A 6,000-nucleotide genomic window follows, 5' to 3' on the forward strand; every position below is an offset into this window, starting at 1 on the left:
TTGCTAAAGACACTACATTTGTTGATATTTTAGGTCCCCAATGTGAGAACCTAAATTTCCAGCATTTCAGCAGCAATGCAAAATTTTCAGCAGAAGCTAATATTTCAGAAGCTGGTATTTTTTCAGCAGATTAGAATCCAGCAACAGACAACATGTAAAAATCCAACAGCAGAAGAGATTCCAGCAGACAGTTACTGATTCAGCTTATGACTTGTAACTGAAGCATTTAACATGGAATAAAGACGGTTAATGTCAGATTATGACCATTAATTAGGAGGCTAACTGTCAGAATTTTGCCTATAAATAACACCCTCAAACTTCTGAATTGGTGTTACACAAATCTTGAGATTATCACTTGAATTTTCGAGCTAAGAGAGTGTTTATTTTTAAGTAGTAGAAACCAGTAGCAAGAACAAGCAGATTCCAGACTTCAACCGAAACCTTATAGCAAATTACTGTAAGTGTAAGTGCGCTTATGTATAGATATCTTGAAATCAGTTTGATAATTCTCGTTTTATGTATTTATGATCTCTGATTTTTGAAGCACTGAAACCTTGTGAACTAATGGTAGGAATATATATTCTAAATATTACTGAATTCTGATTACTGGTCTCACCCCTTAGAGGAGAGAACATAGAAGGGACTGGTATCAGTTTAGTCATGAAATTCACAAACGTGCTCAGTGCTTACTTGTTAAATTTCGGATTTCTGTTATTAATACTGATTTCTGAATACTGATCTGAAAATAAGAGTTTCTGTATATTATTTGTATTACTGTTTATGTTGAAAATGACTTTGAAAACTGGGAGTTATTTCCGCCCGATGACTTTGTTGTCGGGTTGCCAAAGTCTAGACAAAGTCATGATGGTATCTGGGTAATCGTAGATAGACTTACAAGGTCTGCGCATTTCTTACCCGTTCGCATGAACTATAATTTGGACAAGCTAGCCACATTGTACATGAATGAGATCGTACGACTACATGGAGTTCCAGCTAGTATACTGTCAGACAGAGATCCTAGGTTTACATCTCGATTTTGGAAGAGCTTTCAACAAGCTATGTGGACGAAAGTTATTCTTAGTATATCATATCACCCTCAAACTGATGGCCAAACTGAGAGGACAATACAAACTCTTGAGGATATGTTGAGAGCATGTACTCTAGACTTCAAGGGTAATTAGAGTGAACATCTGCCCTTAATCGAGTTCACATACTATAATAGTTACCACATCAGTATTGAAATGACACCATACGAAGCTCTGTATAGACGAAAGTGTCAATCACCACTGTATTGGGATGAAGTAGGGGAAAAAGCCATCGTTGGACCCGAACTAATCCAAGAAACAGTGAATAAAGTTGCTATGATCAAAGATCGACTAAAAGCTGCACAAGATCGACAGAAAAGCTGGGCTGACATGAAAATAAGACCTGTGGAATTTGTAGTGGGCGAAAAGGCATATGTGAAAGTGTCACCCATGAAGGGTGTAATCCGATTCAATAAGGCTGGGAAACTGAATCCCAGATATGTTTTCTAGAGAAAGTAGGAACACTTGCTTACAGATTGGCACTTCCCTCTGATATGTCAAGGATCCATAATGTTTTCTATGTTTCACAGTTAAGAAGATATATTTCCGATCCAAGTCATGTTCTTGAAGCTGGACCACTGTTGGTTGAGAGTAACCTAAATGAATAACTGAAGTATGAAGAAATTTCGATTCGAATTGTGGATAATAAAGACCAAGTACTGAGGCAACGAACTATTCCATATGTCAAAGTACAATGGTCTAATCACACCGAAAAGGAAGCTACTTGGGAGTTGGAAGAAAAGATATGAGAACAATACCCTTACCTCTTTGAGGATCAGGTATAGCCAAATTTCAAGGACGAAACTTTTCATAAGGAGAGAGGGATGTGATAACCTGAATTTCCAGCATTTCAGCAGCAATGCAAAATTTTCAGCAGAAGCTAATATTTCAGAAACTGGTATTTTTCTGGCAAATTAGAATCCAGTAGCAGACAACAGGTAAAAATCCAGCAGCAGAAAAGAGATATTCCAGCAGACAGTTACTGATTCAGCTTATGATTTCAGCATTTTAGCAGCAATGCAAAGTTTCTAGCAGAAGCTAATATTTCAGAAGCTGGTATTTTTCCACCAGACAACAGGTAAAAATGCAGCAGCAGAAGAGCGAGATTCAAGCTGACATTTACTGATTCAGCTTAGGACTTGTAACTGAAGCATTTAACATGGAATAAAGGCTGTTAATGTCATATTATGGCCATTAATTAGGAGGCTAACCGTCAGAATTTTTCCTATAAATAAAACCCTCAAACTTCTAAATTGGTGTTACACAAATCTTGAGATTATCACTTGAATTTCGAGCTAAGAGAGTGCTTATTTTCGAGCAGTAGAAACCAGTAGCAAGAACAAGCAGATTCCAGACATCAACCGAAATCTTATAGGAAACTACTGTAAGTGGGCTTATGTATAAATATCTTGAAATTAGTTTGATAATTCCCGTTTTATGTATTTCTGATATCTGATTTTTGAAGCACTGAAATCTAGTGAACTAATGGTAGGAATATATATTCTGAATATTACTGAATTCTGATTACTGATTACTGACCTCACCCCTTAGAGGAGAGAACATATAGGGGACTGGTATCAGTTTAGCCATGAAATTCACAAACTTGCTCAGTGCTTTCTTGTTAAATTTCTGATTCATGTTCTGAATACTGATTTCTGAATACTGATATGAAAATAAGAGTTCCTGTATATTATTTGTATTACTGTTTAAGTTGAAAATGACTTTGAAAACTGAGAGTTATTCCCGCCCCTACTTACTGAGTGACAACCATATCACTCACCCACCAAACCCATCTTAGATAAGAAAGAGGAAGAATTATTAAAAGAAGAGCAGATCCAGTTCTGGGGCTGGTGAAGAAGACTGTCATCTCTCAGTACTGATTCTAGTTTATGATATTTCCGCTGCATCTGTTAAGATACTGTTATGTATGATTTTACATTTCTGCTGTAAAACATTAGTATTTGAGTTGTAACAGATAATGGATTATTTAGTATTATGAATAAAAAGACTGGTTTCTGAATTTTGTACTTCTCAGACATGTTGTTTTCGAACGTAAATTTGAGAGCAACGCCCAACCTCCGTCCCGCGGCGTGAAACCCAATCTTCATCGCACTGATACTGATATAACTCAAATATTTTTGTGGCATGGTAGCTGCTTGTACAACCAAAAGAAAAAGTGTCGTTGCTTGGACACTTTTAAATCCCTTCTCATATAAAATCCTTAGTCCTTCCTGTAGTTCCCCATGTGTCACAAAAAGTGTTCGTTTGGTTTGCTGCCCAAAAGCAAAAATCATATTTCCATGGTGATCCCGTAAAGCACCACCAATTGCATATAAGTTCAGTTGTTGATTAAAGGAGACAACCAAATCTAAATGTAGAGACCCGAGAAGGGTCTGAGCTCGTGCATCAGCAAATAACAGATATCTCTTGAATCCTGGCCCTTGATTTTAGCGGTAAGGCAGTGGAATTATGTTCTCTTAAAACAAGCTTTTTCTTTGTCGGCCTCTCATCCGACTATGCATTCGATTCACATTGTTCACTAGCATACATATCAAATAATTCTTAGAGAGAATACATGATTGACTTCTTTTGATCGTCAAATTCTTTTGAATAAATTTAACATAATATTAAAAAAATATGTCTACCCCACTTTGACTTTGATTAAGGATCAAGTAATGTTGCTAATCCATATACAATTGAGATATTCTCCCATTATTCTAAAATTTTGTTTTCCATATTTGAAACAAAATCATGCATAACAACATCATCATGATATTCAATACATTTATAAACACATTGAAAAACGAAGGTGATATGAATCTTGACACGAATAAATAGCAAACACGATTAAAAATAAATCGCACCCTCTATTCAATTACGATATTAAGATTCGTGTGTTTTTCCCGATCTTTTGAATCAAGTAATATGTGATATTCACCTCTAAACTAGCAAGAGTTTAGCAACAAATAAACACGAGGATAAACAATCGAAAACTATACGAACCTTCGAAGAACTTTGCCTACGACAATCCGCACAAGCAACGACCGACAAACGCCACAAAGTTAAAAACTTTGATAAGTTTGATTTGATTTGACAAAGCTTGGCTTTGAAAAAGTTAAGAGAAAATTCTCAAAAGTTTGATAAACTCAAAATATTATGTGTATTGTGTGTAATTTTTCGTCCAACATAGTCAATATATCAAAAGATATCAAAAATCTAGTCTCCCAAAATAATAAAACTCTAGAAAAGGAAACAAATCCGCGCAGAAAACAGAGGACACGGACCCCGTGCAGACGTCCGTAGACGGGTCCGTGTACATACTGTAAAACTCTTCAATCGGGATCAAGCGACACGGACCCCGTGCTCACCTCCGTGTACGGGTCCGTGTAGGCACTGTATTCGCCAACTTCAAAGGGCACGGACCCCGTGCCTGGGTCCGTCTCCAGGTCCGTGCAGGCACTGGATTTGCTCATCTCGGGTTGTGAAGGACACGGACCCCGTGTACAGGTCCGTGTACACGTCCGTGTAGCCTCGGGTTTCTCCAACAATGCTTGAATGATTTTCTTTTGGTTCCCAAACGCCACTCCCATGAATTTCCATGCCTTCCTCGGCGCGTGGCTGTCCATGATCGCATCATCCTCCCTTTCTTGAAAAGGATTTGTCCTCAAATCCGTGCTACCTACACAAAAAGGAAGCAAGTTAGTAATGACAAAGATTATGTGACCAACATGCTTACCTCGACGTTCAATTTTGTAGGTGCTATCCCCCATGTGCGCCATTGACATTTGGAACCTCAACTTCTTGGTTGCTCTCTTCTTGTAAACATCACTTACACCAAATATCAAATAACAAGTGACATGAAAGGATAGTGACAATATCGCATTAAGCATCATAAAGATTAAATTCCTCTTCTTCTTAGACCTAGTTAACAACGCAAAAATTTCAACACAAGTGCACAACCAAAGTTTACTAGGAATAAGAATTAAGTCATGCATGTCATAAAACCTTAGCCTAGTTGCTATCTTCATACATGCAAGACCCTCGTTACGACACCATTCGACATACCTTTTTATATGTAACCAACATAGAAATGCATGCATCTTATCAATAATGAAATCATAACAATATGCATCACTAGCGAGTAACTCATAAAACGAGCATAACATGAACAACTTAGTCTCCTTAAAAATATATTCATCATGGACAAAGAAATTCTTATAGTCATTCATGCTCTTCCCAAAGTCTTCAAACAAGTAGGAATCATGCAAATAGAACACACTAAATGTACTATCCCTGTCTTCATTCAACTCACCACATGAATTTAATCCTAATGCACATAGGTCATTGCCATGACAAAGTGTCAATTGGACAATCTTGGAACACTCAAAATCAATAACATTTGAATCTAATTCATGCAATGCATATTCATTCTCAATAATATGACACTTAGGTAACAAGACTAAACCACATTCACATCCTCTAAGCATCACATTTTCAACTTGTCCCCATAATTCTTGAAAACAAAACAACAATGAATTAAGGTAAGGGAGAAAATCATACCTCTCGGATGTTGCGGTGACAACTAACCTTACCTCATTGCTATGGCTCTTGAATCCACATGGTTCATCCCATCGTATCCTCGCACCAACAACACTTGCTAGCCTCCCTATCATAACATCAATAGAATCCTGCAAAGAAAAATTAACAATGCTCGGGATTGAACCGGCGATATCATCACAATATGGATAAACCACTTTGTACAAAGGTACATGTAATGGTTTATGCAATAATAAGCAACTCTCATCCTCACTCTTTTCACTCCTTTGGGCCATCAAATTATTTTTCATTTCTTTTTCTTTGGCCTCTTTTCCTCTCTCTTTTTTCTTTTCTATGGTCATCTCACTCTTTTGTTCAC

Source organism: Primulina eburnea, chromosome 3 (assembly GCF_022965805.1).
Source record: "Primulina eburnea isolate SZY01 chromosome 3, ASM2296580v1, whole genome shotgun sequence".
Taxonomy (NCBI): Eukaryota; Viridiplantae; Streptophyta; class Magnoliopsida; order Lamiales; family Gesneriaceae; genus Primulina; species Primulina eburnea.